Source organism: Stenella coeruleoalba (genome assembly GCF_951394435.1).
Source record: "Stenella coeruleoalba genome assembly, chromosome: 10".
NCBI lineage: Eukaryota > Metazoa > Chordata > Mammalia > Artiodactyla > Delphinidae > Stenella > Stenella coeruleoalba.
Window position 1 is genome coordinate 12,381,237 of NC_137156.1, and position 26,208 is coordinate 12,407,444.

General features: G+C 40.1%; 1 long non-coding RNA gene across 1 annotated transcript in view; it reads left to right on the forward strand.

Annotated features, from left to right (window-relative positions):
* The first annotated feature begins 5,657 nt into the window (after positions 1-5,657).
* The window catches only part of LOC307193489, a 47,018-nt gene continuing 26,467 nt past the window's right edge, over positions 5,658-26,208 (forward strand). The window contains exons 1-2 of the long non-coding RNA XR_013830339.1: positions 5,658-6,459; positions 6,723-6,804. This is a non-coding gene — a long non-coding RNA (uncharacterized lncRNA). The remainder of the gene's footprint in view (positions 6,460-6,722; positions 6,805-26,208) is intronic.

The window sequence follows — 26,208 nt, forward strand, 5'->3', positions numbered from 1 at the left end:
GCTGTTTACAGCTGTTCTGGTTGTAACCTAAGGGGCACCATTCACAGTTCGTACCCCAAGGATTTGTATATTAACTATTACAATTTTACTGCATATTACAATCCTTTTCTAATAGATGGAAAAGTATCAAGAGGAAGGGGAGACTTTTTCTACTTTGCACAAAGGCACTGTACGGGCAAGTCCTGGCCCTGGGCAGTACAGACAAGCATTGGCGCCAGCTCCCTGCATGAAAGCAAGCTGGGTTAGATGACTGGTTTTAGCCACAGTTGAGCTCATTCACGGGACTCTAAACACTATAAGTATTGTTGAATAGGGCTGAAAAGCTGCTCTCACTGGACAGTCATTTGGTTTGTAAATGTTAGCTACTGTGTTTGCTGTCCTTACTATAATCATTATTTCATTTTACCGTATTATTATGTTCGAATTCATCACAGAGGCCGTGCTTGTCTCTGTGACGAGACAATAGTTTGTCAGCATCATCTACCTGCCATAATGAAGATCAAAAGGCAAACCAAGTTAGCATAATGCCATCCTGAAGCCAGCCATCCCTCCCTGGAATTAGGCCCTCTGCAGACCCAGCCTCCCTCTTTGGACTGAAAACAGGTCCTGAATCTGGACAGAGGACCTGAACTACCCCAGCTGGCTAACTGGGGGATGACAGAAGGATGGGCAAAATAAAACAAGGTTTGTGAGTTCTGGGAAGCAAAGTTAACCATCATGGCAACCACAGGGCAGCAATCAGAGATGGCCTTTTGAGTGGCTACCTGAACAAGGTGTCCTGGGAACCAGAAACAGTCACAAGGACAGGCTGTAGCTCCAGCATAGGAGTCTCTCCCTTCTTCAAGCCCCTATAACATACTATTTGTCCCTCCCTATGTCAGACTTATACATTGCGTGGTCATCTTCCTGGAAGTGTGTTCATAAAGGGCAAAGGATACAAGAACCATGACTCCTCTCTTTCTTTCTTTCTTGTTTATACTGCAATAGCAAGTCCATGCTGGTTGATCCACCACTTTCGCAATACACTTCTCTCTATCTTACTTATCGTGGTGGTGGTTACACAACTATATCATTTCTGAAAACCCACAGAACTGTACACAACAAAAGAGTGACTGTTATTGTGTGTGAGAGGTGATGGCAGACACCACTGTTGCCTACCCAGTAGCCTTTCTCCCATACCCTGCCTGCCAATTCCTCTTGTCATTGGTTGGTTTAAGAATGACCTTTGAAAATGAAAACGCAATGTCAGAGATATTTGTATCTCCACATCCATTGCAGCGTTATTTACGATAGCTAAGACATGGAAACAACCTAAGTGTCCATCAGCAGATGAATGGATAAAGAAGATGTGAGATATATATGATAGAAGAGTGTTAAGCCATAAAAAAGAAACAAATCCTGCTATTTGTGACAGTGTGGATGGACCTTGAGGGCAATATGCGAAGTGAAATAAACCAGATAGAGAAAGAAAAATACTGCGACATTTGGCATAATTCTTACCAGTCAAAGATGTGAAGGTGTGGAAGCTTCTGCTTGTGTTCTTTCTTGAAAAAGCGGTTTTAGGGGGGCTCATGTGCCCTCTTCTTTTGTGGCTTTCGGTATTGTGTGAGGATGTGATGCCTGGAGCTGCTACTGCAATCTTGTGAAGATGAGGAGAGCTAGCACACATGCAGAGTGTGGCAGATCAGGCAGGTCATCCTGACAACACTGAGCAGCTGAATTCTCTGATCCTGGAGACCCGGCCCACCCTAGCCCACTCCTACTACCTCCTGACTTAACCGCTGTGGGAGGTAATACATTTTTTCTTATTATTAAAGCTGCTTTATTTGGTTTTGCTATTACCTACAGCCAGAAACATTGTGATTAATACACTGGTGCCATGCTGTTAGAAATGGGTCAGGAGTCCTGCTGTAGAGTTGTATCCAAGAACAAACACACAGCAGATGTCTGTTATGCCATGGCCAAGATACACTTTGTTTTGTTGCAGCATTGTCTCTTGATTACCAGTTGGCTTTTGCTACCTGTGGAGCCACTTGAACCTAATTCAACCAATAACAAACTCTAGAAACTTAAGGCAACAGCACCTTTAAGGCTGTCGAAATTTGTCTTGGTTTCCATGATGATCCAGTTCCTTTTCCTCCTGTCTTTCTGGGTCCTTTCCTGCTGGATGAATACTCCCATTTTCAGCCCCTCACATGTATAGTCTCTTACTGAGTCTGCTCTCAGTGGGGCTTTCCGATGACTTCTTTGTTGTCTTCATCTGTTTAAAGCTTCATCTTTCTTTAGCATTTATTTTCATCTGAAAACTCTATAGGGACTTCCCTGGCGGCACAGTGGTTAAGAATCTGCCTGCCAATGCAGGAGACACGGGTTCAAGCCCTGGTCCGGGAAGATCCCACCTGCTGCAGAGTGACTAAGCCTGTGTGCCACAACTACTGAGCCTGCACTCTAGAGCCCACAAGCCACAACTACTGAGCCCACGTGCCATAACTACTGAAGCCTGCACGCCTACAGATCATGCTCCGCAACAAGAGAAGCCACTGCAATGAGAAGCCCGCGCACCGCAACGAAGAGTAGCCCCCGCTCGCTGCAGCTAGAGAAAAGCCCGCGTGCAGCAATGAAGATCCAGCACAGCCAAAAATAAATAAATAAATAAAAATTTTTTTAAAACTCTATATTCTTCCTTTCCTCCTTTTCTTGACTTTGCATAAAATCAAGGTGGTCCAGTGAAAGTTATGTTTAAGAATTAATGTGAAGAAAGCAATCTTTAAATCCTTTATGCCTTTTTTAAAACCGCTTTATTCATCACCTTATTGTTTTATTTTTGTTTTTCATATTTTTCCCTGGTTGAAAATGTTTGTCATCCAGGTCATTGGAAGCCTCTTTAGTCCTATGGAACTCTTTCAGATTCGACATCTTTGTCCTTTGTTAACTCAGATTTGATGATCTCCTTATTAATCCAACAGAAAGGGCCCCTCCCCTATCCTTTCTGCTCCACAGCTGCAAGAAAAAAAATTATTTGCCACCGGCATCTTGCAGGCAGTGTGCCAAGCAAGCAATACATCAGGCAGCCAACATTTTTCATCAGAACTTAACCTATTTCATATATCTTTCCCTAAAATGCCTAGCGCAGTCATTTGTTGAGTAGATGCTCAATAACTTAAATTTTTTTGAATAAACTTAAATTGAATGTTTATAGTCAGTACTAGATGACAAGCAACACACAAATTTTGGCTCCTTTGGAACCCATGGAAAAGGACCTCAACACTGGCAGCATCTTGAGATCCCAATACAATTCAAGCAACTCAGGACCATCAAGAGCTGAATATTTGTGCTGTGAGTTATCTAGTTCTAGACCTTTGCTTCACCTTCTGCTTGCTGACACCTCTTGTTCTAATATCTAAAATATCATTATAAAATATCTAGTATGTATAAATTAGTTAATTGGTTAAATGCCAGGAGTTTGACCGTAAGAGGAAAGGTTTGGGAATGTTAGGAGAATTGCAATATCCAGAATCTTAGCCTTCATGAGGAAGGAGGCAGGATGGAATTCGTATGAAGATTCTCAAAATGTCCACTCAGTTTATTATTATTATTTTTAGATGTTGGGGATAGGAATTTATTAATTAATTAATTTATTTTTGCTGTGTTGGGTCTTCGTTTCTGTGCGAGGGCTTTCTCTAGTTGTGGCAAGCGGGGGCCACTCTTCATCGTGGTGCGCGGGCCTGTCACTACTGCGGCCTCTCTTGTTGTGGAGCGTAGGCTCCAGACGCGCAGGCTCAGTAGTTGTGGCTCACGGGCCTAGTTGCTCCGCGGCCTGTGGGATCCTCCCAGACCAGGGCTCGAACCTGTGTCCCCTGCATTAGCAGGCAGATTCTCCACCACTGTTGCACCAGGGAAGCCCCAGTTTATTATTATTTTTGATTGCAGTATGATATCATACAGGCTTTCATATCTTATTTTTGCTCCTTCTATCATAAGTCCTCAGTTCTCACCTCTGGTGGCAGCCAGATTTCATTTCATTTATTCATTCATTCACTTCAACAGTTACTTATTGTGCATCACCTGGGGGCCCAAGCACACTTCTGGGTGCTGAGTATGTATAACAGGGAGCAAAACAGACAGAACTCCTGCCCTCCTGGAGCTTACATTCTAGTGTGAGAGACCCTGGAATGTAATAAATCCATAAACTCAGGAAGAGCTTAGTTCTTTTTAGATAAATAAAGCTGAGTAAGGAACTGTTGAGGGATGGCCTCTCTGAAGAGGTGCTGTTTGCAGTAAGGCCTGATTTTAAGAGACTTCTTATTTTTGAACATTCTTTACCCATTTCCTTCTTTTGTCTCTGTTAGAGGTATCTTTCAGCAAGGAATAGAAAGACTGAAGTCTAGTGATGTGATGTTGGGAAAGTCCCTTTACTTCCCTGGTCCCCACTTTCCATGATAGCAAAATGAGGTGGCTGGATCACCCAGAGGCTCTTTGCAGTTCTGAAATAATAACATTTTGTGTTAATAACACTTTATTCCTACAGAACACACACAAATCCCTCTACTCACTATTCGACTTTGCTAACAGTTAACATCTTTTTTTTTCAATATCAGGAATCTAAGTGGTCAATACTCTTTTAATGTTTGTCTGTGGGATCACTTTGTTTTGTAAATTGTGTAAAGAGAAGTTGGTACAATCCTAGCATTTTCATGAAATAGGAAACATGATTCAGACATGTTGGTAAGATATACAATACTGGGGACACATCTTCCGTTGGGGTTTAGATTGTCAACAAATTAAACCAGAGAGATGTCTAAAGGGGTTCTGATCTTGTCTATTTCTGCTTGCTCTCCTTTTTTTTAAGGGATGAAAAGTTCAGAAAACTCAGGTGAGAAATAAGTAAAGAAATAAATATTGAAATCTCTTAAGGCAGCTGTATCTGACCAGGAAAAACAACCACTAAAATGTTTGTCAGCGCAAGGGGGAAGGAGGTAACAGTGTTGATATTTACAGACCTCTGGTGCTCATTTTACCTCGGGGAACTTTATGGGCATAAGATGCCAGCCCTCTCAACAGTCAGGGCTGCCTGGTTAAAAGTCAGGTCTCATTATCTCCTGGTTAACAATTCACATTTTGAAACGGAAGACCTAGACTCAAATGTAATCCTGTCTTCAGGCTTGAAGAGAAGTAAAGCACTATTTTAATCTAATACATAAGTAAAAGCAGGAAAATCCTCTCCGGACAGTAGAAGATGTTCATGGTTCTATTGTACTTCCTGACTGTAAATGCGTGAAAGAAAATTTCAGGAGAAAATATTCCCCAAAGTAACCTTTTTAAATGTTAAACCACTGCATTTTGGAAACCGAGATAAAGAGCTTTGTACTCCCAGCTATTTCTCTGTTCCTTTTCCCTTAACTAAACCTCCTGTGTAATAGTTTCTTTGGTGTGCTTTGTTTTGAAGAGATGTTTCATGTTGCTGCCGTGCCTTGTGTCAGGAATCAGAGGCGCACGGAGTCAAACTTGGCCTTTGGAAAACAACCCGGATAATGACTGCCTGTAGTTATATAAATGTTTAAATAACAACGGGTTTTTAATTTAATTTAATGTAGGTAAAACTGAGCACATCCTTACCCAATGCCTCTCCTTGTAAGTGGCTACTGTGTCCTGTGGGTAACCTTAGGATAGAACCTGGTAGCACAATCAGAAACATAGTAGGTGCTTTAAAAATATTTAAAAGATGAATGAATGAATGAATGAGTGAATGCTTAATAAATGTGCTTGGTCTGATCCTAAAACAACTTTTTCTTCCCTTTAGAAATTTGGCCTTTTAGTTGTCACTTTTTAACATGTTAATTTCAAAAGTGTATGAACATTGAAGAGTAATTAACAACAGAGAGTAATTGACAATATGCCTTGTTTAACACTGTCCCTCCTTCCCAAATAAATTCATGCGTTATGACCCTCCAGAGATGGATAGAACAAAACCAGCTGAGATGGGAATATCTGATGGCTTTTCCCCCCCCACAAACTGTCTTGTATTCAGAGCAAAGCCACAGTTTAAACGGCCTCAGGCGTCCACACTCCAGGCTCACTGCAGAATCTTCCCTTACTGACCCTAGACTTGTTTAGCAGAGCCTAAAGTCACCAACCTTCGGGGTAAATTACCCTCCTCCCCACCCCTCAACATTCCCAAAGGTTCATCTCAAATTCTGTTTGTCAAAACGGGAAGTGTGCTTGGTCTCACCACTTGAAGCCAAAAGTTTTAACTATATTCTTTGCTGTTCCTCCAGAAAGACACTCTTCTGAAGTTTCCCAGATCTTACTTTGAAGTGCTCTCTGGAGTTAGCCAAACAAATAGGAAAAGTCTGAGTAAACTATGCAAGAACAGCAGCCAGTGGATAATTGGATGAACCTAGCAATGCTGGAACTTGCCTGACCCAGGAGAGAGGGCAGCGCTGAGAGTGCAGTTTTCAGGTCAAAGCCCCGGGGTGCTGACCACCACGGTGGGGAGGTGTGTGTAAAGGAGGGTGCCTTAGGCACCCACTCAGGCAGTAGAGGGAAATGCTTAACCCCTGAGGTATCTCTTCCTTGTGTTTATTTACTCATCGACAACTTGGAGGACCCTTTAGCATTCCTAGAGAAAGCTCCAGGGTATGAGAAAGTATGCAGTGGAATGGGGGTGTGGGAGTGCCCCCTTCTCCCCAGACACCCTGTCCTTTTCTCTCCACTTCTCACAGATACAGAATCTCCAGGCACTGAATCTACTGGTGATCTCTGTGACCAGACACAGCAGCTTCCCCAGAGGGCAATGTGATCTCAGTATGACACAGTCACGTTTTTTTTTTAAATGAACAGCTATTATTTAACTTATGGAAAAATCTTAACAAACAAAAGGAACAAACAATAATAAGCAAACACCTATGCCCACTGCCAGGAGCAAGCAGGTGTGAATAGTTGGCTTATTCACTTTAGTTCTTTTTTCTTTAAGAAATAAGATTTTATAGCACCCTCCCTCAAATTAAGTATCTCCACAGCTATTCTCATCATGGTTTCTTTTACAAATGGCTTTGATGTTAATTATGAGCAATTCAAAAGTGCAAAAACAGAATAGAAAATGATGACTATCTTTATACCCACCATCAAGATTATTTATTTTGCCTTATTTGTTTTAAATCTTGCTCTAACTTCCTATTCTAGAAACTTTCAGGCATATACAAAAGTAGGAAGAATAGTATAATGAGTCCATGTACCCATCAACACCCTTCAACGATTATCAACTCATGGCCTTGTGTTTTTTTGTTTGTTTTTTTAAGAAGATGTTGGGGGTAGGAATTTACTAATTTATTTTGTTTATTTTGGCTGTGTTGGGTCTTCGTTTCTGTTCGTGGGTTTTCTCTAGTGGCAGGCGGGGACCACTCTTCATCGCGGTGCGCGGGCCTCTCACTATCGCGGCCTCTCTTGTTGCGGAGCACAGGCTCCAGACACGCAGGCTCAGTAATTGTGGCTCACGGGCCCAGTTGCTCCGCGGCATGTGGAATCCTCCCAGACCGGGGCTTGAACCTGTGTCCCCTGCATTGGCAGGCAGATTCTCAACCACTGTGTCACCAGGGAAGCCCCATGGCCTTGTTTTATCTATAATATAGATATAGAGGATATAGATTCTGTACGTCCATTCACTTCTACCCATCACATTAGTTATCTATGAATATTTCAGTATGTGTCTCTTAAAGGTAACTTAAAAAACATATCTGTAATGCCATTATCATACTTGAAGATAATGATAATTTACTAATATTAGCCAATATCCAGTCAGTGTTCAAATTTTCAAATGTCTTATAAAAATTTTTTTATCGTTTTTATGCTTGAATCAGGATTCAGATAAGGTGTACCCATTGCCATTGATTTGATACAACTTGTAAATCTCTTTTAATCTTTACATGTGTCTTCTTCTTTATTCTCTCCCCGAATCCCTGTGCCTTGTAATTTACTTACTAAGAAACTAGGTCTTCATTTTTCCTGTAGAATTTTGTACAATGTGGATTTTTCACCCCCATTGTGTTGTTTAACATGTTCTTGTGTCTTCTGTATTTCCTGTAAATTGGTTATTGGGTCTAGAGGCTGCTTCAGATTCTGGTTATTTCTGCAGGGCTAGATGACTTCATGGGGGGCAGGGGTGCTCTTCCAACAGGAAGCAGATAAAGTCTGGTTGTCTCTGTGATATAGGCAGCCTTGCTGCTCAATGCCTAGATTCATTCACTCATCAGGTGTCGCAAGTTGATTCATTTCAATTCTATCATTCCTTCATACTTATAGCAAGAATATTTCTATGAAGAGAAAATTCCCTGTATCTCCTATTTGACTATCAATTGCATGGTTCCTTGGGAGTGGCTGGATTAATGCTTAACCAGTTTACAAAATAAGATAGTTGTTTCCTAGAATCTTCCAATGATGATCAATTAGGTTCTTGTTTGTTTGTTATTATTATAAACTTACGGATTTAACATATTTGATGTGTTTCAACCCAGTGCTGTTGTTTTTGGTTTTGATGGTTAAATTGTCCCATCTTTGGCCAGTGGGAGCCTCTTTAATTGGCTCCTGAATCATTTGATGTGACTCTTTGATACCTTCCTTGCTATCTGGTATGACAAGTTGTTTCTGGCTCCTCTGATACATTTCCTGCCCCATACCAACAACCAGTGCACTCTAGGAGATGCTATTAGAAACATTAATCTGGGCTCTAAGGCTGCTCATTCGTAGTAGGTGGTCATTATTTCTAGGCTATTTTGGTAAACAAAGTTGGAATATATATACTTTTCTTAAGATGAAATATATCATGAGTTTATGCTGATAATTCCAATTCAGATTCTGGTCTAACCTCTTTGATCTTCATCTGGACCTTCTTTTTCCCACATGGAGAATCTTGAATCTGAAAACAACAGAAAGGCTAGAATTCAAAATAACAAAATTACTCATTTGCTGTCTCCCACAAAACACGCCCAACAGTTTCAGAATAATAATATCAACCCTGTCCCTAACAATAGGATTCTTGAACACAGTTTAAGAGAGTCTTGTCTGTGTGTTTTGGAAGATCTTATATTTTCTTAGTGTGTCTTCTGTCAAGGACATATTGTCAAACTCTTGTGTGTAAAATCACTTAGAATGATTTTCACTGTGTGCTTTCTGCCACCTGAATGTATATTCAGGTTCATTGCTTTTATTTTTAATTCTTAGATTTTATTACTTTCAATTTAAAATTGTTCAATTAATTCCAGATTTTGTAATTAGGTATAAAATATTTACATGGTTCCAAAGTCAAACAAACAAGACAGTGTTTATTCAGAGAAATCTAGCTTCTATACCTTTCCCTTTCCCTAATAAAATTGCCATTTCTTAATGTTTAGCCTTCCATTGCTTGTTTGTTTTTAAATAAAAGCAGAATATGGGCTTCCCTGGTGGCACAGTGGTTGAGAGTCCGCCTGCTGATGCAGGGGACACAGGTTCGTGCCCTGGTCCGGGAAGATCCCACGTGCCGCGGAGCGGCTGGGCCCGTGAGCCATGGCCACTGAGCCTGCGCATCCGGAGCCTGTGCTCCGCAACGGGAGAGGCCACAACAGTGAGAGGTACACGTACAGCAAAAAAAAAAAAAAAAAAAAAGCAGAATATATGTATGTGTGCATGTGTGTATGTGTGTGTGCGTCCCATTTCTTAGCTAAACACTGTCATGCCGTACATATTCTTCTCTACTTGTTTTTTTTCTTTTTCAAGCTACAAATATATCCTGGAGGTCACACCGTACTGGCACAGAGAGACGTTTCTTAGTACTTTTTCAGCTGCATAGTACTCCACTATGTGGGTGTACCTTAGTTTATTTAACTAGTTTCCTAATGATCCACATTTGTTTCCAGTCTTTAGCTGTTGAAAGTAGTCCAGTTATGACAAGCCTTGTACATATGTCTTTTTATCTTTTCCCAGGAATCTTTGGTGGGACTCTCTGAGGTTGCTGGGTCAAAGAGTAAATGCACATGTAATTTTGTTAGATATTGCCAAATTCCAAATACCAAATTCTGTAAGGGTTCTACCATTTTGCATCCCCACCAGCAGTGTATAAAGAAGCTTGTACAATATAGCTTTACCCACAGCTTTACTGATATAGTACCTTGTCAAACTTTTAGATTTTTGTTAATCTTTTAGAGAGAAATGGCTCCCAGTGGAGTTTTGATGTGCATTTCTATTTAAATGAGTTTGAGTAACATTTCATATGATTTAAAGATATTTTCATTTCTTTTTTGGTGAACTCTCAATTTCTCTAGTACTTTTTTCCACAGCAGTGCTATTTAATATAATTCCAGTGATGGAAACATTCTATACCTGCACTATCTAATATAGTAGCCACTAATCACATGTGCTGTTGAATATTTGAAATGGGGCTGGTGTAACTGAGGAATTAAATTTTTTATTTAATTTTAATTAATTTAAATTTAAATAATCACATGTGACTAGTGGCAACTGTTTTTAGATTGCTCAGGTGTATCAGGTTTTTAGTCTAGTCTCTCTTTTTAGAAACTCTTTATATATCAGGGGTACCGCATGAGAAAGAGAAGCAGTCCCTGACCTTTGAGAGGTGGCCTGCCTCAGCTGGACCTCAGTGCTGCCAGGGGTTTGCTAGGTACTGACGGCTAGATGGGTGTCCCCCGTTGGATATAAAAATCTGGTAGAGCACCAGTATGATTCAGACAAGATCACTCTGCAACCATGATAGCAAAGCAAAACAAAACAAAACACCATTTGAGAGTCTTTTCTAAGCACAGACAAAAACAAGGTTACTGTGTAAACCACAGAAAACTAAACAAAACACACACACACACACACACACACACATCTTCCTATACTGGCTAACATGGGCGACTGCTGCTTCTCTACCAATTGTGGCTTTAGCTTTGATTCATTTCTTCTGCCCTAGAGATAAGGTTTAATAAGATAGTCAATAATAGATTTGCTTACTGTTCCCTGACAGCATCCAATCCAGAGCCAAGCCCTACTTCCTTGAACCCTCTCCAGAGTTGCCTAACCAAACCCCAACTCCTGTAAAAAGTCATTTTCAAGACTGCCTTCCTGAATCCCACTGTGGTACCCCGTGGTGGACAGTCTCCTTTGTTACAAGGGGCTTAAATCCAAACTTGTTCATCCACAGGTGTGTGCTTGGTGGTCTTCGGCTGGAGGGCGTTGATTACACTTTGCGATCTCAGTTACTGTTATTCGCCCCAGTTTGTCATTTTCCATTTTACTTTACTAAAGTCTTTTTTACTATGCAAATTTGTATTTTTAAGAAATAAAAAATAATTTTAATTGCTCTGATTCCAAATCATAGCAAAGGAAAATTTCCCCGCCCCCAAGCTATAAAGGAATTTATTCATATTTGCTTCTAGTACCTGTATGGTTTCATTTTTATATTTACATTTACCTGGAATATATCCAGGTATATGGTGTGAAAAAGACATTAACTTTTTCTAAATGGTCATTCAATTATCCCAGGACCACCAATAAAAATCCAACTTTTCCTCTCTATTTTGAGATGCCACCTTCACTGCATTCTACATTTCTGTACTTAATTAGGTCTATTTCTGTATTTTCTCTTCTCTTCCATGGGTCTATCTGTCCATTCATGTGCAATATCACACTGTTTTAATATAGAGGCTTCATAATATGTTACTTCTGGGAGGGCTAGCCCCCTGTCCCTGCTCTGCATTTTGGGGTTTTCCTACGATTCTTGGGGATTTTCTTGCCCTTCTAGATGAATTTATAATCTAGTTGTCTTGTTCTAGGGAAAAGCCCTAATGTTAACTTTATTGGGATTACATTAAGTTTATAAACTGACTTAGTGAGAACTGTCATGTTACGGCGGTTGAGTCTTCCTACCCAAAACCATGGTGTGACTTTCCAGTTTTTCAGGTCTTCTTTTGTATCCTCAGCAGTGTTTTAGAGATGACCTCACATAAGTTCTGAGTGTTTAGGTTCATGCCTGGGTTTTTTTGTTTTTGTCTTTTTACTGTTGAAAACAGTGTCCTCTCTTCCATTGTATCTTATATTGGATTTTAATTAGTGTATGAGAAGGTTATTGGTTTTATATGTTAATTTTGTAATCTGAAACTATTTTTATTGTTTAAGGTGGTTTTTCACTGGTTCTTTGGAAATTGCATATATATAAAATTATGTCGCCTACAGAGAGTTTTGCCTCTTCCTTTCCAATTGTTATCCTTCTAATTGCTTTTTCTTGTCTAATTGTATTGGCTAGTACTTCCATCCCAGTGTAAAACAGTAGTAAAGATAATGCATCCTTGTCTGTTAATCACGTTATTGAAAAGTTTTTAATGTTACCACATGAACTAAAATTTTGGCTTTCGATCATAAAAAGGAAGTAGTCATCAATTTCTATTCTATTGAGTACTTTTAACATGAGTGAAAGTTCATGTGATCAAATGCCTTATCCACCTCTGTGGAGATGATTATATGATCTTTCTCTTTAGCTCTCTTAATATAAAGGATTATATTATTGAATTTTCTAATAAGGAATCAGCCCTGCTTTCTCAGAATAACTCCCACTTTCTTGTTATATATTTTTAATGAGGTGATCTATTGTGTGTTTTAATATTTCATTTAAGATTTTTTCCTATGATATTCATAAGTGACATTGGTCTGGAGTTTTCTTTTTGATGCAATCTAGTGTACTTTTTAGTATAGTCTTTCCAAACCTGGTTGGTACAAAAAGAGCACTGGGAAACAGAGTTAAAGATAAACCTAATTCCTGTAGCAACTAAAATTAAAAATGGAAAATGACACGAATGATTTCAGAAAAAAAATCCAGATCCCCTATTTGACAGGAAAAGAGAATTTACATGCCATTCATGTTTGTGAGTAAAATAATCCATTGCTACTTATTTTTTAACTCTCCCTGCACAGCAACTATAATTAGAAGTGAGTTCTATACACACCTTTTTTTTGCAGCAGCTATTGCCAAGCACATCCCCAATTTCTAAAAATGCTTTTATTCTTCAGCAGAGTAAACAGCAAAAGGTGCTTGAAGGCAAATAATAATAAATGTGCGGGGCACAGGAGCAACACATGCCCAGGGTAAGTTTCTTGATGCCTAAAGCCATTTGGCTTTGAAGAGAGCTAAAGAAACAACCATCTGATGTTCAGAAGTTAAGATGAAAAAGTTAAAGAGCTACCTCCCCAAAACCCATAACCCCAATCTAATCATGAGTAAAACATCAGTTGAATCCTAACTGAGGGACATTCTACTAAATTCCTGACCATCGCTCCTCAAGACTGTCAAGGTCACCAAAAACATGGAAAGTCTGAGAAACTCTTACAGCCAAGTGGTGCCTAAGGAGTACTGAAGACTAAATGTAATATGGTGACCTAGATGGGTTCCTGGAACAGGAAAAGGACTTTAGGTAAAAACTGAGAAAACATGCATAAATCATGGGCTCTATTTAATAACAATATTATTGGTTCACTAACTGTGACAAATGTGCTGTACAAATGTAAGATGTCAGTAATAGAGGGAAATGGGTATGATGTACATGGTGACTCTCTGTACTATCTTCACAATTTTTCTGTAAATCTAAAACTATGCTAAAATTAAAAGTGTATTTTTAAAAAGTTAAAGGAGCTTAAAATATAATACAGGTGCACCTTTTCTCCAGATGCCAAAAAATATAGAATTAGACCAACAGGTACGTGCAGAGATGCTCAACATCACTAATCAGGGAAATGCAAATCAAAGCAACAGTGAGATATCGCCTCACACCTGTTAGAGTGGCCATCATCAAAAAGACAAGTGATAAATGTTGGCAAGGATGTGGAGAAAAGGGATGCAAATTAGTGTAGCCACTATGGACAACATTATGGAGGTTCCTCCAAAAATTAAAAATAGAACTACCATATGATCCAGCAATTCCACTCCTGGTTATGTATCCAAAAGAAATTAAAACAGAATCTCAAAGAGGTATCTGCACTCACATGTTCATTGCAGCATTATTCTTAATAGCCAAGATACAGAAGCAACCTAAGTGTCCATCAGTGGATGAATGGATAAGGAAGATGTGGTATACATATATATACAATAGAATATTATTCAGCCATGAGAAAGAAGGAAATCCTACCATTTGCAACAACATGGATGGACCTTGAGAGCAATATGCTAAGTGAAATAAGCCAGACAGAGAAAGGCAAAATAAATGGCATCACTTGCATGTGGAATCTTAAAAAAAAAAACAAAAAAAAAAACCTCATCGAAACAGAGAACAGATTGGTGGTTACCAGAGCGGGGGACTGGGGTGAGAGAAATGGGTGAAGGTGGTCAAAAGATACATACTTCCAGTTATAAGATAAATAAGTTCTGGGGATGTACTGTACAGGATGGTGACTACAGTTAATAATACTGTATTGTATATTTGAAAGTTACTGAGAGAATAGATCTTAAAAGTTCTCATCACAAGAAAAAGAAATTGGCAACTATGTGAGGTGATGGATGTTAACTAAATTTGCTGTGCTGATCATTTTGCAGTATACACAGGTATCAAATCATTATGTTGTATGCCTTAAACTGATACAAGCTTGTATGTTCATTATACCACAAAAAAACTGGAAAAAATGTAGAACTGTATTCTTGAATTCCCTATCAGTTTTTTCAAACTACCCACGAGTGTCAACTCAATTTACAGTTTGCTTTTTCACTCAGAGGTATATTTAAGCTTGTTTTGGTGAAGACGAGTGGTGGGTGGAGTGAAATGGGGAAGTGTTTTGGAAGAAAATCAAGATGCAGAATCAGAGTCCCAGGAGGGACAGACCCATTACCCTCCTTTGACGAGAATTTGCTGGTGGACAGTCTTCTTTTCTTTTCTCTGATCCTTTTCTGTCTCTCCTTCTTTCTTTTTTTTTATTTTGGGGACTTGGTGGGTCAAGCCTTCAATGGAAAACAGAAACAATACCACCTTGAGGCCTCTCTAGCTCCTGGTGGTGAAAACATGGGAGGCTGCCTTGTGGTCAGTCTGGTGGCTCCAGGCTTTTTGGGTTCCTGTTTATTATTGGCTCTTTCTTGTTGTCCACAATCTGTCCCAGAAAACGTCTCAGCTCAATCCTTAACGCTGGTCTCTGGGTCAGTATTTTCCAAGAGGCTTAGCTTTGATTGCCCTGTTATTCTGCCCAACATAGAGATAAAGCTCTCTTGTTCTTTTGGAAGCAGCCTAGAGTCACCACCCAGAAGATGTAACTGAATCTTCCTCAAGATGTCTATAAAGAGGAACCAGGCCCAGTTCCTCAAATGCATTTTAAAGACACCCAGGGCATTTTTACTCTGTTCTATGAGCCGTTTAACGATGTGGTGCTCGTTCAGGAAACCTGGGACAAAATCCATTGCAAAAGAGTTCATTATTTCAACCAGGAAGCAAACTATTCTGAGTTTTGTGACATATCAATGTACACAAGTCAAAAGACACAAACACAAGGCAGGCCTAGATGTCACCAATGGCAGCTGTTGTCCAAACAGCTGTGGGGACTGGGGCATGGCCGGCTGCCCGGGGCGGCTGTACATTTCAGTCCACTGGGGATCTGAACCTTGAACTTAGAATGTCCTTACTGCAGTGAGTTCCCTTTCCATTGTGTTCAGATCCTCTTCAGTTCCTTCATATATTTTCTATGAGTAGAATGAAAAAAGGACTGTTTGTGGTTTGATTCTGGTGCAAGACAGGGAGCTTGTTTGAATTAACACAAAAATGATTTTAAAAGGATATTCTCTTAGTCTTTTGGGGATACTTACCCAACGCTGTCAGGCTTTTAGAGAAGGCAGCTCTGTTGTTCAAAACATCCCAGCATGATACAATAGGTTTTTGCCTTTAACATTTTATTATGGAATATTGCAAATATATACAAAAGTAGAGACAACTGTAAATATAAAGAATCCCCAACCTCAACAATTATCCCCTTAAGGCCAATCTCATTGGACGTATACTTCCAATCACTCCCTGAACACATTCCTCCCTCCACCTGCCCCAGTATTTTGAAGCAAATCCAAGACTTTAATCTCCTCTAGAAAGATTCACACCTCTAAAAGAGTAGGACTCGTTTTCAAAACATAACCACTATTCTGTTATCACATCTCACAGATGGAAAATAATTCCTTAATACGTTCAAATATCCAGTCAGTGTTCACATTTTCCCATTGCCTCATAAGTACTTTTTGAATGATTTACTCATCTATTTTCTTTCTTTTACTTTATTTTATTTATTTTTTATACAGCAGGTCCTTATTAGTCATCAATTTTATACACATCAGTGTATACATGTCAATCCCAATCACCCAATTCATCACAGCACCACCACCACCGCTTTCCGCCCTTGGTGTCCATACGTTTGTTCTCTACATCTGTGTCTCAATTTCTGCCCTACAAACCAGTTCATCTGTACCATTTTCTAGGTTCCACATATATGAGTTAATATACGATATTTCTTTTTCTCTTTCTGACTTACTTCACTCTGTATGACAGTCTCTAGATCCATCCACATCTCTACAAATGACCCAATTTCATTCCTTTTTATGGCTGAGTAATATTCCATTGTATATATGTACCACATCTTCTTTATCCATTTGTCTGTCAGTGTGCATTTAGGTTGCTTCCATGACCTGACTATTGTAAATAGTGCTGCAATGAACATTGGGTTGCATGTGTCTTTTTGAATTGTGGTTTTCTCTGGATATATGCCCAGTAGTGGGATTGCTGGGTCATATGGTAATTCGATTTTTAGTTTTCTATGGAACCTCCATACTGTTCTTCACAGTAGCTGGGTCAATTTACATTCCCACCAACAGTGCAAGAGGGTTCCCTTTTCTCCACACCCTCTCCAGCATTTATTGTTTGTAGATTTTCTGATGATGCCCATTCTAACTGATGTGAGGTGATACCTCATTGTAGTTTTGATTTGCATTTCTCTAATAATGAGTGATGTTGAGCAGCTTTTCATGTGCTTCTTGGCCATCTGTATATCTTCTTTGGAGAAATGCCTATTTAGGTCTTCTGCCCATTTTTGGATTGGGTTGTTTGGTTTTTAATATTGAGCTGCATGAGCTGTTTATATATTTTGGGATTAATCCTTTGTCCGTTGATTTGTTTGCAAATGTTTTTTTCCCATTCTGAAGGTTGTCTTTTGGTCTTGTTCATAGTTTCCTTTGCTGTGCAAAAGTTTTGAAGTTTCATTAGGTTCCATTTGTTTATTTTTGTTTTTATTTTCATTACTGTACGAGGTGGATCAAAAAAGATCTTGCTGTGATTTATGTCAAAGAATGTTCTTCCGGCCTTACCTGGTGGCGCAGTGGTTGAGAGTCTGCCTGCCGATGCAGGGGACACAGGTTTGTGCCCTGGTCCGGGAAGATCCCACATGCCGTGGAGCAGCTGGGCCCATGAGCCATGGCCGCTGAGCCTGCGCGTCCGGAGCCTGTGCTCCGCAAAGGGAGAGGCTGCAACAGTGAGAGCCCTGCGTACCGCAAAAAAAAAAAAAAAAAAGAGTGTTCTTCCTATGTTTTCCTCTAAGACTTTTAGAGTGTCCAGTCTTACATTTAGGTCTCTAATCCATTTTGAGTTTATTTTTGTGTATGGTGTTAGGGAGAGTTCTAATTTCATTCTTTTACATGTAGCTGTCCAGTTTTCCCAGCACCACTTACTGAAGAGACTGTCTGTTCTCCATTGTATATCCTTGCCTCCTTTGTCATAGATTAGTTGACCATAGGTGCATGGGTTTATCTCTGGACTTTCTATCTTGTTCCATTGATCTATGTTTCTGTTTTTGTGCCAGTACCATATTGTCTTGATTACTGTAGCTTTGTAGTATAGTCTGAAGTCAGTGAGTCTGATTCTTCCAGCTCCGTTTTTTTCCCTCAAGACTGCTTTGGCTATTCGAGGTCTTTTGTGTCTCCATACAAATTTTAAGATTCTTTGTTCTAGTTCTGTAAACAATGCCATTGGTAATTTGATAGGGATTGCATTGGATCTGTAGATTGCTTTGGGTAGTATAGTCATTTTCACAATATTGATTCTTCCAATCCAAGAACATGGTATATCTCTCCATCTGTTGGTATCATCTTTCATTTCTTTCATCAGTGTCTTATAGTTTTCTGCATACAGGTCTTTTATTCTTTTTATTCTTTGCATATAGGTATTTTATTCTTTTTGTTGCAGTGGTAAATGGGACTGTTTCCTTAATTTCTCTTTCAGATTTTTCATCTTTAGTGTATAGGAATGCAAGAGATTTCTGTGAATTAATTTTGTATCCTGCAACTTTACCAAATTCATTGATTAGCTCTAGTAGTTTTCTGGTGGCATCGTTAGGATTCTCTATGTACAGTATCATGTCATCTGCAAACAGTGACACTTTTACTTCTTTTCCAATTTGTATTCCTTTTTTTTCTTTTTCTTCTCTGATTGCCGTGACTAGGACTTCCAAAACTATGTTGATTAATAGTAGTGAGAGTGGACATCCTTGTCTTGTTCCTGATCTTAGAGGAAATGCTTTCAGTTTTTCACCATTGAGAATGATGTGTCCTGTGGGTTTGTCGTATATGGCCTTTATTATATTGAAGTAGGTTCCCTGTATGCCCACTTTATGGAGAGTTTTTATCATAAATGGGTGTTGAATTTTGTCAAAAGCTGTTTCTGCATCTATTGAGATGATCATATGGTTTTTATTCTTCAGTTTGTTAATATGTTGTATCACAATGACTGATTTGCATATATTAAAGAATCCTTGCATTCCTGGGATAAATCCCACTTGATCAAGGTGTATGATCTTTTAAATGTGTTGTTGGATTCTGTTTGCTAGTATTTTGTTGAGGATTTTTGCATCTGTATTCATCAGTCATATTGGTCTGTAATTTTCTTTTTTTATAGTATCTTTGTCTGGTTTTGGTATCAGGGTGATGGTGGCCTCATAGAATGAGTTTGGGAGTTTTCCTTCCTCTGCAATTTTTTGGAAGAGTTTGAGAAGGATGGGTGTTAGCTCTTCTCTAAATGTTTGATGGAATTCACCTGTGAAGCCCTCTGGTCCTGGACTTTTGTTTGTTGGAAGATTTTTTTTTTTTTTTGCGGTACTCAGGCCTCACTGTTGTGGCCTATCCCCTTACGGAGCACAGGCTCCGGACACGCAGGCTCAGCGGCCATGGCTCACGGGCCCAGCAACTCCGTGGCATGTGGGATCTTCCCGGACCGGGGCACGAACCCGTGTCCCCTGCATTGGCAGGCGGACTCTCAACCACTGTGCCACCAGGGAAGCCCTGTTGGAAGATTTTTAATCACAGTTTTAATTTCATTGCTTGTGATTGCTCTGTTCATATTTTCTATTTCTTCCTGGTTCAGTCTTGGAAGGTAATACCTTTCTAAGAATTTGTCCATTTCTTCCAGGTTGTCTATTTTATTGGCATAGACTTGCTTGTGTTGTCTCTTAGGATGCTTTGTATTTCTGCAGTGTCTGTTATAACTTCTCCTTTTTCATTTCTAATTTTATTGATTTGAGTCCTCTCCCTCTTTTTCTTGATGAGTCTGGCTAATGGTTTATCAATTTTGTTTATCTTCTCAAAGAACCAGCTTTTAGTTTTATTGATCTTTGCTATTGTTTTCTTTGTTTCTATTTATTTCTGCTCTGATCTTGATGATTTCATTCCTTCTGCTAACTTTGGGTTTTGTTTGTTCTTCTTTCTCTAGTTCCTTTAGGTGTAAGGTTAGATTGTTTGAGATTTTTCTTGTTTCTTGAGGTAGGCTTTTATAGCTATAAACTTCCCTCTTAGGACTGCTTTTGCCGCATCCCACAACAGTTTTGGATCGTCGTGTTTTCATTGTCATTTGTCTCTAGGTATTTTTTTATTTCCTCTTTGATTTCTTCAGTGATCTCTTGGTTATTTAGTAACATATTGTTTAGCCTCCATGTGTTTGTATGTTTTGTGTTTTTTTCCCTGTATTGATTTCTAATCTCATAGTGTTGTGGTCAGAAAAGATGCTTCATATGATTTCGATTTTCCTAAATTTACTGAGGCTTGATTTGTGACCCAAGATGTGATATATCCTGGAGAATGTTCCATGAGCACTTGAGAAGAAAGTGTAATCTGCTGTTTTTGGATGGAATGTCCTATAAATATCTATTAAATCTATCTGGTCTATTGTGTCATTTAAAGTTTCTGTTTCTTTATTTCTTTCATTTTGGATGATCTGTCCATTGGTGTAAGTGAGGTGTTAAAGTCCCCCACTATTATTGTGTTGCTTGATTTCCTCTTTTATAGCTGTTAGCAGTTGCCTTATGTATTGAGAAACTCCTATGTTGGGTGCATATATATTTATAATTGTTATTTCTTCTTCTTGGATTGATCCCTTGATCATTATGTAGTGTTCCTTGTCTTTTGTAACATTCTTTTTTTTTCTTTTGCGGTACGTGGGCCTCTCACTGTTGTGGCCTCTCCCATTGCAGAGCAGAGGCTGTGGACGTGCAGGCTCAGTGGCCATGGCTCATGGTCCCAGCCGCTCCGCAGCATGTGGGATCTTCCCGGACCAGGGCACGAACCCGTGTCCCCTGTATTGGCAGGCGGACTCTCAAGCGCTGCACCACCAGAGAAGCCCACATGCTTTATTTTAAGTTCTATTTTATCTGATATGAGCATTGCTACTCCAGCTTTCTTTTGATTTCCATTTGCAAGGAATATCTTTCTCCATCCCCTCACTTTCAGTCTGTATGTGTCCCTAGGTCTGAAGTGGGTCTGTTGTAGACAGCATATATATGGGTCTTGTTTTTGTATCCATTCAGCAAGCCTGTGTCTTTTGGTTGGAGCATTTCATCCTTTCACATTTAAGGTAGTTATTGATATGTACGTTCCTATTACCCTTTTCTTAATTGCTTTGGGTTTGTTTTTGTAGGTCCTTTTCTTCTCTTGTGTTTCCCACTTAGAGAAGGTCCTTTAGCATTTGTTGTAGAGCTGGTTTGGTGGTGCTGAATTCTCTTAGCTTTTGCTTGTCTGTAAAGCTTTTGATTTCTCCATCTAATCTGAATCAGATCCTTGCCGGGTAGAGTAATCAGAGTAATCTTGGTTGTCGGTTCTTCCCTTTCATCCCTCTAAGTATATCATGCCACTCCCTTCTTGTAGAGTTTCTGCTGAGAAATCAGCTGTTAACCTTATGGGAGTTCCCTTGTATGTTATTTGTCATTTTTCCCTTGCTTCTTTCAATAATTTTTCTTTGTCTTTAATTTTTGCCAATTTGATTACTATGTGTCTCAGCGTGTTTCTCCTTGTGTTTATCCTGTATGGGACTCTCTGCACTTCCTGGACTTGGGTGGCTATTTCCTTTCCCATGTTAGGGAAGTTTTCGACTATAGTCTCTTCAAATATTTTCTCTTGTCCGTTCACTCTCTCTTCTTCTGGGACCCCTATAATGCGAATGTTGTTGCGTTTAATGTTGTCCCAGAGGTTTCTTAGGCTGTCTTCATTTCTTTTCATTCTTTTTTCTTTATTCTGTTCCGCAGCAGTGAATTCCACCATTCTGTCTTCCAGGTCACTTATCCGTTCTTCTGCCTCAGTTATTCTGCTGTTGATTCCTTCTAGTGTATTTTTCATTTCAGTTATTGTATTGTTCATCTCTGTTTGTTCTTTAATTCTTCTAGGTCTTTGTTAAACATTTCTTGCATCTTCTCGATCTTTGCCTCCATTCTTTTTCCGAGGTCCTGGATCATCTTCACTATCATTATTCTGAATTCTTTTTCTGGAAGATTGCCTATCTCCACTTCATTTAGTTGTTTTTCTGGGGTTTTATCTTGTTCCTTCATCTGGTACATAGTCCTCTGCCTTTTCATCTTGCCTATCTTTCTGTGAATGTGGTTTTTGTTCCACAGGCTGCAGGATTGTAGTTCTTCTTGCTTCTGCTGTCTGCCCTCTGGTGGATGAAGGTATCCAAGAGGCTTGTGGAAGTTTCCTGTTTCCCTGCTAGTGTTGAGGGTCCCCTGCAGAGTTGGGGGGGTGGCTCTCTACTCATTTATTTTCATATTTTAATCTGGATCAAAATAAGATCCATACATTGCAATTGTTTGACATGTCTCTTAAGTCCCTTTGATGTATAAAATTCTCTCTTTGTACCTCTGTTGCATGGGCACAACTTTATTTCTAAGAGAAACCTGGTCATCTCTTCACAGTCTGGACTAGCCAGAATTTTTCTACAGTCTAGATTTTGCTGTCTATATCCTCTTGACATTGTTTAACATTTTACTCCATCCCCTCACAGACTCCCCACTCCCTCCCCACCACACACCTGTTTTTTCTTTTTTAACTTGGATTCAGTGAAGTAAAGCTCTTGAGGTGAAACTCAGGGACAATAGATGGCACTGAACATGTTCTTCTTTTGAGAAGGTGACTGTCTCTGGTGTTGGGAGGTGTTTCACTTTTTTCCCACGGATACCAGCAGTCCACCAAGTCACCCCCTAATTTGTCTGGAGGGTTGAAAGGATAGCAGTAAATCCCAGAACACATGCAAACCTGCCTATTTATTTTCTAGAGTTTTAAATAAAAGCACCCAAGTCCTGAGTTTCAAGGAAGCAGCATTTGTCTACACAAAGCATACTCTTCTTTACAGCAGCATTTGGTTTCTTTTAAATAACCTATTTTTACTCAGTTAACCCACCCCACTCCTGCATGCCATCTGTCTAGCCACAGGGGAAAAATAAGGAGAGAAGAGAAGTTGAAATATTCAGTATGTTGCCACCTGAGTCCATTTAGATTACTTCACACAAACTTAACACAAACAACCTGTTATGTTGATCCTAAAACAGACTCCTTGAAAACTCCATGCCCCTCTTTTCCTTTCCCTTCCTGCACCACCTGCCCCTCAATCCCCAAATGTTTTAATGAAAGAGCAATGGACCAGCATTGTTGAGAAGGAAATGCTGAGCTCTCTCCCAACTTGAGATTTGATTCAGATCTTTGGTCCACACTCCCTGACCTCAGGAATTAAGGACTGCTGTCCAAACACCCAAGGTTTCCTTCCCATCACAGAACTGATTATCAGTTCAGTTCTCTAAATCTCTAGAGAGTTCAGTTTTTCTTCCTTCTTTTTTTTTTTTTTTTTTTGGTGCGCGGGCCTCTCACTGTTGTGGCCTCTCCTGTTGCGGAGCACAGGCTCCGGACGCGCAGGCCCAGCGGCCGTGGCTCACGGGCCCAGCCGCTCCGTGGCATGTGGGATCTTCCTGAACCGGGGCACGAACCCACTTCCCCTGCATCAGCAGGTGGACTCTTAACCACTGCGCCACCAGGGAAGCCCTTTTCTTCCCTCTTAAGCGAGGTCTGGCTGGAAGAGGAGCTTTTCTAGAACACTTGGCAGAGCCTGTGGTTATGCTCAGTGCAAAACAGGCTTAACTAAGTCCTCTCCAAGGGGGCCTTCTGTGTCCCCCGCAGGGGACTTTGCTCTTACTCCCCACCTTCCTCAACACCCTGCGTCTCTGCTCTGCCTCCCCAGTGGGTTAAGGATTCTTGGTTAGTCAAAGGAAAAGAGTAACTGGTCAAGGAACCTGCCCCCACGGTATTACTTCTAAAACAAAGGGCATTTCTTGAGTTAGAATGGGAGAGAGAAAACAAATGGGTTTCTACTAAGATCTGCTAGTTCAGGGGAGTTGGTTCAATGAGGGGTGTGATTCCCCACCCCAGCCTGCCTTTGTGCCGGGGATTCCATGACCTTTGTGGTCAAAGCCGTGACTCCAGGTGAAATGTAAATGCCTCAGATGGTACAGTGGTGAATGGTGTACATGATCTGGAATCTTAAAAACCTGGAGTCAGATTCTACCTCTGCCATTTATGACCTTTCCTACTTTGGGGAACTTTACCTCTCAAAGCATCAGGTCTCTCATCTGTCAATGAGGAAATTGAAATATAGACTTCATAGGGTTGTTGTCAGGATAAAAATGAGATAGCATCTCCAACCTACATCAATAATATTGGATCCCGAACTTTCCTCCCTTCCCCCACCCCCAAGGGGTAATAGAGTAAGCCATTTATGAGTCAATAAGATGAATTAGTCTGCCGTAGCTTTTCCAACTATGGCAAAGCTGAAATGAAATAAATCGCAGGTTTTGTCAAGGGAAAAGGCTGCGGAGACAGAACTACAGGATAGGCACTCCCTGTGTTTATAGAAAATTTTTAAATGGTAGATGACAAGAAGAAAGTAGAAAATGTAAGAGCAGAGAGAAGGGCATCAAAGAGGAGACAGGTGAACCCCAAAGGTACATGTCCTCTGTGTTGGCAGTTTTGTCCCTTGCTAGTTCTGATTTCATACCACATGTCTGCTTTTTTGGAGACTTTAAAAATGACACACAAGCCAGAAAGGAAAAATACTCTGGTTGATACATTGCTGCCATAAAGGCAATTTAAAATAGAGGTTTAAAGATTTCAGCTAATTTTCCTAGGCAAATGAATCTTCCATATTACAAATGGCACCATCAAAATCTAGTACATTGAACTGGAATATCTATACATGGTTTTCTCCAGGGAAAACAAGTTATCTCTTCCAAAGGACCCAGTCAAACATCTTTGAGAAGGCGTCATCCCATCCCTGAAGATATGTAAAGTTGCACCCCTCAGGCAACTAGGAGAGAAGGGAATTAACCTAAATTTATTTTCATGAAAGTAGAAATATGCTGGAATCCAGTTTTACTGAAATGGTTGAAATGTACCATTTAGTTTATGTAGTCTCATTAGAGCTGTAGACTGGCTTTAGAAAACATACATGTGGAGCCTATAACACATTCTCTATTTTCCTCATCAGCAAAAGGAAGTAAGAACAAAACTGAATGCCTCTTAGGAACTCAATTCTTCATACAACAGTATGGAGTGGGATTGTTGTACGAATCCCGTTTTTCAGCCAAGGAGTCTTATGTCCAAGAGTTACTTGCCTAAGGTCAGTAAGTTAGTACAGATTAACCAGGAGTCCCACTTTAGCCTGCCAGTTCCAAAGTCCTCTTTTTGTTGCCACACTCTGCTTTGCTCTGACAACAAATGAACAACATACAAGAAAGTTCTTAGTAGGCACTTAGTAAATGTTAACTTCTCTAAATCCTCCCTTTCCTTCTTCAAAACTTGTATGCAGCTCATCGTATTAGTGACTGGTCCCTACCATAACTTAAGGACCAGAGGACTTCCCTGGTGGTCCAGTGGTTAGGACTCTGGGACTCTGTGCTTTCATTGCTGAGGGTGCGAGTTCAATCCCTGGCCGGGGAGCTAAGATCCCGCAAGCCACAAGGTGCAGCCAAAAAAAAAAAAAAAAGAATTAAGGACCAGGGGTTCTAAGAGCTTCCCCTGCAGGGGTACAGAGTAAAAGAGGGTCAAGACAGTTTCTGAGAGTAACACACATACACCGACAGACACACACACAAATACACAAACAAAAAATAGAACACACACAGAATTCAGGATTAAAGGCTAAATGGAAATAAGCTACGTCTAATAGGTCTATATTAAAGGGGGGGATGTATTATTGACGCCCCCCCCAAATAGTGAGTAGATGTAGTTAGAGAACTGAAATGATGGGAGCAGATGATTGGGAGGAACAGAGAAAATCTAGAAGAGTTGTTATTTTTGTAAGCACAGCAGCCTGGCCAGCGAATCCCAGCAGAGGGCTTCGGATATAGTAGTGCTCAAAAAAACGTGTGTTGAATGACTCATTGAATTTGGCCATTCTGTTAGCAGTTATAGCTTGCCATGCATACAATTAATCTGGCTACAGCCATGGTTTCCTAGAATGAAGTTGGCTGAAATTAATACAGAGAGCTGTGGTCTAGTTCACAAATAAGTTTAGCAGGTAAATCCTGGTTCAGTGTAGGATGTTCATGTCCTAATTCCTGAGGGGAACAGGAGTCTTTCAAAAGCCCCGGGTCAGGTCCTTCCCAGCACATAGCTTAAGACTCACTGAGAAGTGCTATTCAGAGCCTGGCCACCAGAGTAAGAGATGAATGTGAAAGATGGTCTGTAGATCTTCACAACGTGTCTAGGGCTGTGTCTTGCAATTGGTGTCCTGGGACAGGCTGAGCCCTAGAAGGACCAGGTTGGTTATGTCTAGTCCTTTCCTAAAATAAAGTTGAAGAACAAATGGGGACACAAGTGTCTGCAAACTACTATTGTCAAGTGTTCTTTGCAATAATTTTTTGAACTCAAGA